This window comes from Lepidochelys olivacea, assembly GCF_965140295.1.
Source record: "Lepidochelys olivacea isolate rLepOli2 genome assembly, chromosome: 26".
Lineage (NCBI taxonomy): Eukaryota > Metazoa > Chordata > Testudines > Cheloniidae > Lepidochelys > Lepidochelys olivacea.
In genome coordinates this window covers 8,573,707-8,586,826 of record NC_140436.1, presented here as the reverse complement: position 1 = coordinate 8,586,826, position 13,120 = coordinate 8,573,707, and positions in this window count along the sequence as shown.

The window sequence follows — 13,120 nt, the reverse complement described above, 5'->3', positions numbered from 1 at the left end:
GAGCAAAGCCCTCATATGCCAGCTGCCCTTCTGACAACACGGTGTGAGGCTTTTAAACTGAGCCCCCCACCTCCGTACCTGGCGCCACCTAGAAAGAGACAGATTATTTTGGCCCCAATCCAGCAAAACCTTACACATAGGAGCCATCATTGTTCGCATGGCAGATCTCAATTAAGCTTGACAGGACTACTGGCGTATGCCAGGCTTGCAGAGACCGGGCTGTTGTTTTGTTCAGTATCAGTGGAATGTGGTGGTCTATACTCTGTCCCGGGGTAGCCAACCTGGGGCTCCGGAGCCCCATGCGGCTCTTGAGATGTTAATACGCGGCTCCTCGTCTAGGCACCGGCTCTGGGGCTGGAGCTGCAGGTGACAACTTTCATTGTGCCGGGGGGTGCTCCCTGCTCAGCCCTTGGCTCTGCCCCCACTCCACCCCTTCCCACCCCCTCCCCTCAGCCTGTAGTGCCCTTGCTCCGCCCCCTTCCCCCCCGAGCCTCCTGCATGTCACAAAACAGCTGATCGGGAGGTGTGGGCAGGGAGGGGAAGGCGCTGATCGGTGGGACTGCCAGTGGGCGAGAGGTGTTGGGAGTGGGGCGGGCGGGAGCTGATGGGGGGCTGCTGATGTATTACTGTGGCTCTTTGGCAATGTACATCGGTAAATTTTGGCACCCTCTCAGGCTCAGGTTGGCCACCCCCGCTCTATCCATTGATGTACAGATCAATAGTTACCATGTAGATACACTTAATATCCTGTTTTGGTTAATCCACCAAGTGCATTTACAAAGAAAAGAGTGGTTTGCAATAAATCCCTTCGCTGAGTAAGATCTGAGCTGTTGGAGTCTGTGATGAGGAAAGGAGAATACCCAACACGGCAACTGGATTTTTCTCTCTTGTTTTCAGACACAGCCAACTGAAGGCTCACTGGTTTTTCTACCCTTCAAAAACCGATCCACAGTGTCGGATCAGAAGGATATCTGCTCCCAACAGCAGGGTGGGCAGTCCTACCACTCTGTTGCTGGACTGTAGTGTCAAGTCTTACGTGATAAGCTCAAGTCTTACTTCAGAATAGAACTAAATGGCCTCCTGATGCAAACAGTCTCTGTGCCACACCAAACTACGCATGATGAGTGAGTGCAGACATCTTTCTGTGGCCTGACCTTCATTTCCTCAGCCTGTTAGTAACGTTCAGCCGCATATTGAAGTGCGGGCTCTAGTAATGTTTAAAGGAGGGTGCAGATAATAACTGATGCTATTTCTATCCACAGCTTCTCAGTACATTTCTTTTTTGTGAAGATGATAGCCAACAAATACAGTATCTTATTTTAATTTGTTCTGGAATACTAATGCCATGGGCCTTGAGGCACAGGGTAACCTAGATTCATAGATTCCAAGGCTAGAGGGGAGCATTGTGATCATCTAGTCTGAACTCCTGGATAACACAGGCCAGAGAACTGCCCCACAATAATCCCTAGAACAGCTCTTTTAGAAAAACATCCCATGTTGATTTAAAAATTGTCAGTGATGGGGAATCCACCATGACCCTCAATAAATTGTTCCAGAGGTTAAGTACATTCGCTATGAAAAATTCATGCTTTATATCCGGTCTGGATTTGTCTAACTCCAACTTCCAGCCATTGGATACTTTCTCTGCTACACTGAAGAGCCCATTATTAAATATTTGTTTGCAATGTAGGTACTTATAGACTGTAATCAACTCACCCCTTAACCTTCTCTTTGTTAAGCTAAATAGAGCTCCTGGAATCTAACCTATCAGACGTGTTTTCTAACCCTTTCATCATACTCGTGGCTCTTCCATTAACCCTCTCCAATTTATCAACATCTTTCTTAAACTGTGGGCACCAGAACTGGATGCACGATTCCAGCAGCAGTTACACCAGTGCCCAATACAGAGGTAAACTAACGCCTCTGCTCCGACACAAGGTTCTTCTCTTTACTCATCCAAAGATCACATTAGCCCTCTTGGCCACAGCGTCACGCTGGGAGTTCATGGCCCTTGATTCTGTCCTCCTCTTTGCGACTGCTCTGGTCTTAGGTTTCTATTCCCAGCGTTGCTACTGACCTTGAGTGAGTCACTTCAGCTGCCAAGTTCAAAACAGGCTACTGGCAATAAGTGCCTCAATTTTTTGGGTGCCCATCTTGTGTAGGCACAGATCTGAGAGCAACCCAAGATTGTGCATCACCTCAACGACAGAAGATGAGGGAGAGCATGCGGTCTTAGGTCATCCTCCGTAAACAATGAAGATGTCTGTTCCTCAAAAGTTACCTCCATTCTGTGGCACCAAGATTGCCTCTAACTGTGACTGAGCTGGGACCACTTACTTTTCACTTATTTGTCTGATGCCAGAATAGCTCAGTTTTGGCATTGCCCATGTTTTCACCTGGAAAAGTGTGTGTGCGGACCCTATCTAAGGTATTTACATAGACCTAGCTCCATAATACCCGAGTGCCTCAGAAGCTTTAATGTTTTTATCCTCACAACACCTCTGTGTGGCTCAGCAGTGCTATTTTCCCCATTTTATAAATGAAGTTATTCAATGGAAAATTTTGAAGTTACAGTAAATATTTTGGAGTTGCAAAACAACAAAATGGATTCAAATTGCAACTAAACAAATTTTGATTCAGAATGGACACTGGAAATTTGCTGTAACTTTTTTTTGAAGGTTTTTAATTGTTCATGGGGAGGGGGGAACTCTGTTTCCTATGGCTGGCTGAAGGGAGATGAGGGTTTGGCGGAGTCACTGGGTAGCACCTCGCAGAACTAGGCCTTGAGAAAGGAGAGGCACAAAAGATAGCTATTGGGGGAAAAGTAACCATATCTTATCATGACCCTCCAAAATCTATGCAAACTGAACAAGTGAAACTGGCTTAATGCAATTCTGTCCAACCCTGCAAAGGCCGATAAGTGAGTCGTAGCACTTTGTGATGGACGATGTCATATATCTGTCTGTGTCTTGGTGCTCTGTAATAACTCCTTTGATACTCTCCTTAGTGCTTGACAGAATTGCTGAGTTCATAAGAATTTTTTTTTTATTTACTGTGCGTAAAATTCTAACAACCATTGACCTGTGCTTTCCAATACTTAAAATGACCCAAACAATACATGAGAGCATTTTAAAAAAGCAGAGAGAGACAGGCGGGGGAGCCCTTCCAGAGATGTGTCATAAAATCTGTCTTATGAGCTCAGCAATTCTGTCCAGCCATTAAGAAGAGTAGCAGTGAAGTTTTCCAAAGCTTGATTTATAGTTATTCCTGGTCACATCCAAATAAAAAACTAGTTTTGTGGCTGTTCAGTTTCAAGTCAAGGTGATCAAATAACTAAAATTCTGCACACCTTCCATTAAAGAAAATGGACCTGACTCCCATTCCCTCCACTGATGTAACTCCGTTGACTTTGGTGGAGTCACTCCAGAATTACATCAGTGTGAAACAAAAATCATATCCAGTGAGATCTGCGTGGGTATGTTCTGGAGGGGTGAACACAGTGCCACAGGAGGAGGAGATGGTATGATGGGATAAAATGATTTTGGCCATTAATTGACCTTTGACTATTAGTGGTAAATAGGCCCAATGGCCTGTGATGGGACATTAGATGGGGTGGGATCTGGGTTACTACAGAGAATTCTTTCCTGGGTATCTGGCTGGTGAGTCTTGCCCACATGCTCAGGGTTCAGCTGATCGCCATATTTGGGGTCGGGAAGGAATTTTCCTCCAGCGCAGATTGGAAGAGGCCCTGGAGGTTTTTCGCCTTCCTCTGTAGCATGGGGCACGGGTCACTTGCTGGAGGACTCTCTGCACCTTGAAGTCTTTAAACCACGATTTGAGGGCTTCAGAAACTGTTTTTTGGTGGCAAGCTGAGTTTCTGTTCTGAGATTCTGACAGAACATGACTGATCATGAAAAGTGGTTCCCATGGAAAATCTTGATTCCTCTCCCTGGAAAATATCAATTTGGATATGCTGTTACTGTGCCTCACAGGAGATGTAGTTTGGTTGCCTCATGTCCTCATTCCCCTCTGTGGGTGAGCCTCCCTGACTGGACTACATTTTCCAGGATGCACCACAGCCAGGGCTTCCTCTGAACTGCCACCTCTCTCTCCAAGAAAAATCAACATTTTCCTGGTGCGGGAGGGGGGGCAGTGGGGGAGAAACATTTGCAATCAACTCTAGTCAAATTCTTTCCAGTCACATGTCTGGTCATAGAGCAATACCCAGCAGGCTAGAACTATGCTCTGTTTCATGCACTGTTTTTGTGTACTTTCTGTGGATATTGGTAGAAAGTTTGCACAGGGAATAAGTGCAGTATATGCAATGCAGATCCACAGTGCGTATTTAAGAAGGGAATTTTTGCCCCTTGATGGCAGTCTAAAGAGCCTGATTCTTCATTAGTTCAGCTTTATACCAGTACGAGGACACTGGCCTAGCAGTTGGAAGACCAGGGTTCAAGTCTGTCCTCTGCCACAGACTTGTGATGGGACCTTGGGCCAGTCACTAAGCCTCAGTTCCCATATGTAGACTAGAGATAGTAGCACTGCCCTGCTTCACAAGGGTGTTGTGAGGATAAATACATTATCTGTATAAGTACCTAAAAGAGACTGATTGATAGATTAAAAAACCTCATATAACAGAGATATAAAAAACAGTACAACGGAATGGAGGGGTTTAAGTTAACCTGTTAACCTTCAGTTCAGTTGCAGTGGTTTAAGGAACGGGAGTCATCTAGTAATTTGAACAAGGCTAACCTTGACCTTAGTGCAGTTCCCAGCTCTGCGTGATCTACAGTAAAGTCATTTAATCTCTCTTTGCCTCCATTCCCCATCTGTAAAATGGCCATACCACTATTACCCTACCTCTCAGGGGGTCGTGTGTGTCTGGGTTCATTAATGTTGGTAAAGCCCATGCAGCTCTGCAAATAAAAACCATGATGGGAACGGCAATTGTTGGAATGCACAGTGGAAATTGCCATTTAATCTGTAATGGCGCTGAATGTGACTTTCCCAGCCCGGCAGGATCATTCAGTTAAAAAAACCCAACACAACACCTTATGAATCTTCCCTTTGATGCCATCTTGTACTGTGGAGACCACTCGGGTTCCGTGGCTCTTTGAATGTTTATAGGCCTGATTCACTCCCCTTCATACCTGTGAGTCTCACTGGCTTGAACAGAGTTACTCCTGGTTTATACCAACAGAAGAGAAAAATCAGACTTTATATGTTCTGCCTTTTCCCTTTATTTCCTTCCTTGAACTCTGGCTGGCAGCACTTTGTTCAAACTGGGGACACTGGTAGTGGCATCGTTGTTGAAATAGTGCTAGGAGCCAGTAATGAAGCGAAACTAAGGGACAGAACAACAGGCAAATGTTAACAGCACAGGCTCTGCACTATTTTTCGACCCACCTCCCAACAGCTCAATTCAGATAATGGAGGGCTGCATTATACCTCTGCACAATGCTGCATCCCCTGCTGTCAGCTAATGGACATATTCTCAGGCAAGGAAATTGCCTCTCATATTTGTCCAGGAGGACTAAAATCACGTCTCGGTCGTATTTCCAAAATAATCTTCCAAATCTCCTCCGATACCAAAACTGACCCGTTAAATAGGGCCTATTTCCCATTGTTAATGCCTTCCTCCGTCTTCTGTCAAAGGTGTGTTCTCCATTGTCAATGCTGTAGCTTTCACAGTGGCTTTGATGCTTCCTCCTTTCCCCCGACCAAGGGAAATAACATAATTAAGCATTTTTGTGGCGTCCGGCATCGTATCAGGGCTATACTCTTGCATGAAAATAATAAACAGATTAGGAATGTTGCCCAGAGGAGATTTACAGTATCATCTCCAACTAAGCTTTTCCAAAGCCAACCAAGCAACAATGGACAAAGGATTATCCCCGAAGAAAAATACCCATTAAAAATGACACAATTAGTTGCTTCCAATCAGCTTATCCCCTCACAAAGCTGCCAATAGACGCAGTGTGGTCCAAGGAATAGGGCGCTGTTTAGATTATAAGATCTTTGGAACAGGTAGGGTTTCTTAATGTGTGTTTTTATCGTGCCTAGAACAGTGGGGTCCTGATCTCAGTGGGGGTGTCTATGCACTACTGTAATAGAAATAATTAATAGTAGAGCCTCATGAATTTTGCAGAATGTTTTCAAGGCTTTTTATTTACTCGTACGGATTTTTTTCTCCAGTTGTGCTTGAGCCCTGTCTGGGTCTAATTCACCCCAGTGCAGAGGGTCCTATTCCCTCTTTAAGCACCATGGTAGAGGATTCAGAAGGAATTAAGTGGAGCATGGAGTCTTGTGCTCCATAATGGGAGTAGAAGGATTTAAGCTGTGTGAAGGGGCTGTGGTGAGTTTTGTTCTTAAAACGCAGTAATACATAAATAAATAAATTAAACTTGAAGCCACTGTGAGGGTTTATTTAGTTGCGTTTGCTTCACTTAAGCTCCCTGTGAAATTTCTGCGCAACTCTGCAGACCTTGTTACCTCCAGGCTAAACTGTAACGATGTATTCTCCTTAAGGCTACCTTTGAAGAACACTTGGAAACTTTGGCCACACAGATTGCATGTTTCTGAGACAGCCACCTTTCTGGCCGCTTGCAATGCTCCTGCTGGGTAGCCCCAGGGAAGAACTCCTGATGCCCTCTTTATCAATAGCTATCTTCTGGTGAGCTGAGGGGAGTTCGTAACTTGCTACCTTTCCTCCCCCTTCCAGGATATTCAGGGCATGGGCAGATCCAGCTGCTCCAGGGACATGGGGCAGCAGGGGGGGTTTTTGTGGGATTTTTTTTTTTTTTGCTGAACCCTCTTACTCTCCTGCCAATTCTTCCCCATACAATTCTTGCTGCAGCAGCATGGCTGGAACATTTGTGCTTCCACCCCTGCATCTGGCCCTTTCCCTGCAGGGTTAGAAGATGCTCTAGAGCAGAGATTCTCAACCTAGGCATCACATCAAAGTATCATCCTACCCTTCCCATGTTGTTAAAAGGGAGCAGAGTTCTGGCTAGATCTTTGCTGGATGAGAGAAGGGTCCACAGGTGGACTCAGTGTGGAAAAGGGGGTCCTAGTGCAGAATCCATGATCTAGAGTGCTTTGCACCTCAGAGAAAATCCTCCATGTGTTCTGTGCAGGGCTATATCCAATTCTACCAAGATACAGGGGAACAGCATGGGCTTCGTACACCACTTACATTCCCTTTAAACTCTGTGAGGCTTAAGTGTTGCATAGGCTTTGCTCTAGCCCCCTGAACAGGGGAAAATTTCTCCCTTGCTGCTAAACTTTCATAAGAACCGAATTCACTGACCATTTCCTAAAATATTCTTCTGGCCTCTTTCTCTCTCCCCCTGTGCTCCCAATTCCCTGCTCTCTCTCGTCTTGAAAGCAATTTCTTGATTGTTCTTTCCAACACAGAGTTATAAATTTAGTTTAAAGGAAAGAAGAAAAATCTTTCTTCTCTCTTGTTTCTTGGCCTTCTCTCCCCTGAGTGCTGCTGTTTTCAGTCATTCAGCCTGATCTCTCTGTTTATGTCCTTCAGCAGGGTTTCTAGTATGCTGACCAGAAGGAAAAAAAAACCCAAAACCCACTTTCACTTGAAGTTACTCACTAACTTTTCCTTCCTGAGCTTCAGATATTTTTCTTAATGGTGCGAGGAGCCTCCTGGAGTACCAGGTTGTGTGCTATTTTTCCAGCAGGGTTGAAAACCAGACTGAATCATAGAGAACTACCCCTCCCCCCCATGTAATTTTAAACTCAATTGTTTCCAAAAGTGACTTGATAATCTATTAGTAATACACTAGGTTTTTCTAGCTAAGAAGGAATTTGTGCTACAGATTAGGGATAGAACCAGCCCCTTCCTCCAGAGCAAGGCTGCCACAAGGGGTGCTCAATATATGGTAGAGCTAATGGGCTCAGTTCTATTCTTGCTGACCATCAGTGTGAATCAGAAATAACATGATTTGGCATCAATGGGCCAGCTTCTCTTCCACAATCGGTCTCCTTTGTGCTGCTTACAGTTCAGGTATTGGCTCTCTGAAAACTCCTCCAGCTCCCATGTGATTCCCCAATCCAGCATGACTTCTGTGTAGGGAAGGTGTAGGAGGAGTGGCTGGACCATCGCTACACTCCAGTGTTTCCCCAGTGAGTGAAGAGGCCCTTACGCCAGATTGCAATGGTCTTTAAGTTAGACCAACCCAAAGGATGCCACGCCAGGTCTGGGGCTGGAGATAGAGCTGCTCAGGACAGAAGATCAGGCAGCCATAAGGGCCAACCCACGCTCCTGCACTGGAGTATCTTGGTTCAGGAGAAATTGCTATTGCAAAGTAGAGACAGATCAGATCTCACTGTATTTATTTTTCAGTTCCCTCTTCCTTGCCTTTTTTCATAGTGTCTCCTGGTCTCTGTTCCACTCCACCCACTCATTGCATAGTTTTAATCCTATTTTTTTCCTCTCCCTCTTCTTTTTACAGATTGCAAACCAAGCTAACAACAACGATGCTCCCTCAGGGTTTGAGGGGGTCTGATATTAAACCAAAAGAGGTTTCTGAAATCCCTGTTCTCTCAAAAGATGCAGATTTATAGGCATTTATAGGCATCTGTTGGTGTAATTTAGAGTAGCTCCATTGACTATATCGGTTTGCTCCAGCTGAGAAGTTGGCCCTGTGTTTCTACCTTTTAGGTTTCATGAGATATTGAACCTTAAATCTGCCAGTGTTCCAGGACTGAATATTGCCAGTACTGAACCTCAGGCCTGTGTGCTATTATTATTATCCATGGTTTCACATGATCCATATTTGAAGGGAAGAGGAAGAAGAAAAATGCTTTTGTAGTTAGTTCTTTTTAAGCAAAAAGACCTCTCTTTCATAGCAGGGGCTTAGGATGTGAGGAGTAGTCTCACCAAGGACAGGTTAGTGGACAGAGTGCATGGGAGGATGTGAAAGGTACACAATGCATATAATTTGTCGTATGGCTGTTAGTCCATAGTTAGGACCACACGTGCTGGCTGAGCTGTTTATGTTCCCTGCACGTACACTTCTTCTTTCTCTGATTTGTAACTCAGTCGGACAAAATGGATCTTTGCCCTCCTTTAGTAGCTTGGCCCCATGAAAAGGATAAGAGTCTACTAAAGCTGCTTCATAATGAAGTTACTCCTTCAGAGCATGCAGTTAGAAACTTTTCTTTTAGAACGGATGGTCCCACAGGTCAATCCTTGCCGATCACCCATGGGGAACGGGAGTTGGGAATCATTACTAGAGTTGTGTGAAGAACCAGTTTGGCCATCAAACTGAGAAATTGGGAAGTGGGGAGGGAGAATCAATGTTGGGTCTACCCGAAACAACATTTTTGTGAACTTAAGGGATAACCAAAAATGAAAAAAAAAAAAAAGTGGGTTGAATGAAATGTTTTCTTCAACCCCCAAAATAAATCTTGTTTCATTTTTGAGGTGTTTTACAAATTAATAAAATTGAAGTACAAAATTAAATGAAAACTCATTTGGAAAATGTCAAAACAAAACTTTTTGGGGAATTTGGGGAGAGAGAGGGGTTGATTGAAACTATTTTGGAAAATTTGACATGAATTCGCAAAATGTTGCAGTCAACCCAACTCTGCATTTTTCAGCAAAAAGAAGTTTTATCTGAAAAATTTTGCCACATTCTACTCATTACATGATGATGCCATAGGCTGTGTTCAGTGGAGATCAGTGAAGGTGCTTGAGATTCAGTCCCTTCCAACTTCCAACCCAGTTAACATACATTGAGGTGGCTGTTGGAATTCCGTATTTTGTTCAAAGGACTGAGTTCCCCGCCTCTGTCCACCAGATCCAGGATTGGTTAGGTTTCCAGGCATTATGCAGAACCTGTCATTTTCCCTCTGGGTTCTTGAATAAAGAATGAAAGGAGAATTAATGGTGGTTCCATTTTTTGAGGTAGAAGTTTTCAGTGTGAGGGACTGGCTCAGACACTTGGTTGCTGTTTTCTATTGAGGATTTTGGTTTTTACTATTATCTGATGCCTATGGTTTTCATAAATCACAATTAACTACATATACGTGCGTGTGTGTGTGTGTAGATGCATGGGTCTGGCTTCTAATCTCACTTACACTTGAACATATCCAGGGTAACTGTTATGAATTCAGTGCATTTACTCTGGATTTACTGGGGTGTTGCTGAGATCAGAGTTTGGCCCTGACTCATGCAGTGCATCAAATTATTGATTTTTTTCTTTTCCTTCCTTCCTTCCTTCCTTCCCTCTATTTGCCAAGTACGTTGCCATTTGGGTCCTAGTGCTTCACTGGAATTTTAGCATAGACTCTTGTTCCTGTACAGATTCCCATTGTGAGATGACCGGGGTCATAAGGTGTTCCTGAGGACTGATGGATTGAGAAGGTGCAGAAGCTGATAAACCCTCTTATAAAGCACTTGTAAGAATGAAGCTATGCATATATATTTAGAAATCCATTTAGGTTTCACCATCTTGCTTAAAATGGAATTGGATAATGATATCTGGCTGTGCAATACAGTTGATGAAAAGTACCCAAAGTGAAAGTTACCAGATGTAAAAGTTGAATTTTTAATATGTGCTTTCCTTTTCCAGTAAGCTTTTAAAACCCTATTCTCATTTTAAGCAATCTGATATATTTAACAAATGTCAAGATGAAATGCTTTTGCAGAGATCAAAAAGACTGAGGATTTTATTGTACGACTCTTGCAGCACTGATAGCCGGTACTGAACTTTCATGCGAAGGATCAATAGGTTTATTTGATCAAATATGGTGAACTATCAAAGACATCAGGCTCTACCTAAAGGGCACTTCAGATTGAGCTGTCTCCCTAGAGTGTGCTAGGACTCTTGAATCTGTGCTTTGATATTTGCTCGTGTCCCGACTATTTTGAAATGCAATTTTTTTTTCCATGAGGATTATTGCATATGTAGAAGTGTCTTCGATGCCCCAGCTGGGCATGTGCTAATACAAGCCACCACTGATGACTGGAGGACAATGGCTAGCGAAAACACCCCCCACACACAACCCACAGCTCTACATAAAAAAAGATTTTTACGATTGCAAAGTCAAATACTGAAAAGTTTAGGAAATGCCAGAAACACGTTTGCCCATGTAACCTTTAATTCAGCTTCCTTATGCGTTATGATACTGTCTTTTCTGCCATAATCACATAATTTCCCCCCCCCACACACACACAGGAACTTTATGCTCTCTGGTTTGAAATACACACACACACACATCAGTACATATATATTATATATATCCCTGCCTCATTCAGTGCATAGGATGGAATGCACCACCTATGATGAAAAGGGGAAAACAGTTTGGCAGATATTTAGCTTTGGGAGCCTTCACAAAACTTGTATCAAGCAAATTATTTATTCACTACTCCAGTCACTATAGATGATCAAGATCCAGAATAATGGCTAAACTGTCTGTGCTGATGAATATAGAGAAGGTGAGAGAAAGCCAGACATGCATCTCATAAATTAACCACTGCTCAATTTGCCCTAATTAAACCTCGGTCTAGTGGTTTTGGGGAAAAGGTTTGCAACCTACAATAACGGGTTAAAAAACTCTAAGGTGATAGATCAAGTCAGAACATTAGTGCTTATTTTGCTAGCACTGCTGTCACAGGGAAATGGGCACATGTGAAGATGAAAGGAGTGCTAGCCTACAGATCTAAATATTTAAACTGTGCTTTGGACTTCATACCAGAACACCCGGAATAAAGCTGTTCTCATCTGGCATGCTGCGCAGATAGATTGACAGCAATTTTTAATTAGTTGCTGCTTGGATACATCTTGCAAGAAAGCATTGACGAAAAGAACCCCATCAATGGAAGTCATTGGTGGCCTGGAAGGCCACCTCCAGGGATGGAATTCAGCCTTTGGCTTCTCCACCGTATGTTGACTTCTCCACTTCTGCCAATATACAGTACTGTATTTGCACAGCATGACGCTGTATGCTCACAGTGCAAATTGAAGTGTGCACAAGAAGAAGTGGCAATTGACACATACTGTCCAAGGAAAGCCATGGGTCAGCATAGACAGAGGAATCCCTAAAAGGAGAGGCCAGCCCACCATACTGGTAAAAAGAGACAATGAGACCTATTTAGCACAGCACAGTGAAATTGGGGACTGGACTTACTGTTGAGAGAGGAGCAAGGATGTCACTGCATCTCTGCTGGGGTATATTCCAGACAGGCCCAGGTTTATCTGGCCTCAGAAGAGCTTTAGTAAATCTGGCTATTGTTCAAACCTAAGCAGCACCCCAGGGAGCGTGCAACCGAAAGTAGGGGAGAGGGTCCTGCCAGCCAGCTGCTGTAACTCATTGATACTGGGCCAGCCTATGATGTGCTGCTGATGAAAAGATTTTGATGACAGGAGATCAGAATGCAATGGGAAGTTGTGGTCCATAGGAGATCAGCCAAGGTTGCCAGTCATCACAGACTGGTCAGCTAGCTGTCACACAAACCCTTTCTTTCAATGCCAGTCACTGGGAAGTACCCATCTTAATGGAAAATGTGGCTCTTTGTGTCCTGGTCCCCTGCTGCTGCTGCTTTCTCAGCAATCAACCCTGTGTCACAATCACATCCAACAAGAGAAGACCAGGAGCATCACAGATCAGAACCACAGACCTGCTCCCACTGAATTCAGTACAAGCCTTCCCATTAGCTTGGCTTGGGCCATCTGGTCACTAAATGATTAAAATATCCACTAATTTGGGTACTAAATTTTGAGACACCTGGAGTCTGATGTTTTTTCAGAGGGGCTGAGCACCTGGAGCTCCTACTAACTTCAGCTGATGGTGCTGGTACTAAAACCAGGCCCTCTGCGCGCCAAGTTATAGGCACCTTGAGACAGCAGTACACAGAATTAGTGGGTGCTTTTGAAAATGGTGGATTCCAGTTATCAGAGCTGGGCCTGAGCTGCAAAGTTTATCTCCATATGTGGACTGCTCCACAGTTCAGAGGGCTTTGAATCAGGGGCTTTGGTTTGTGCCGCAGCAGAGGTCAAGCCATCTGTAACATTCAAGTTCAGTTTCGAACTGGAAGCTCATCAGGGCTTGAATGGACAGGGTGGGGAAGAAGGGAGATTGATTCAGGCCCATC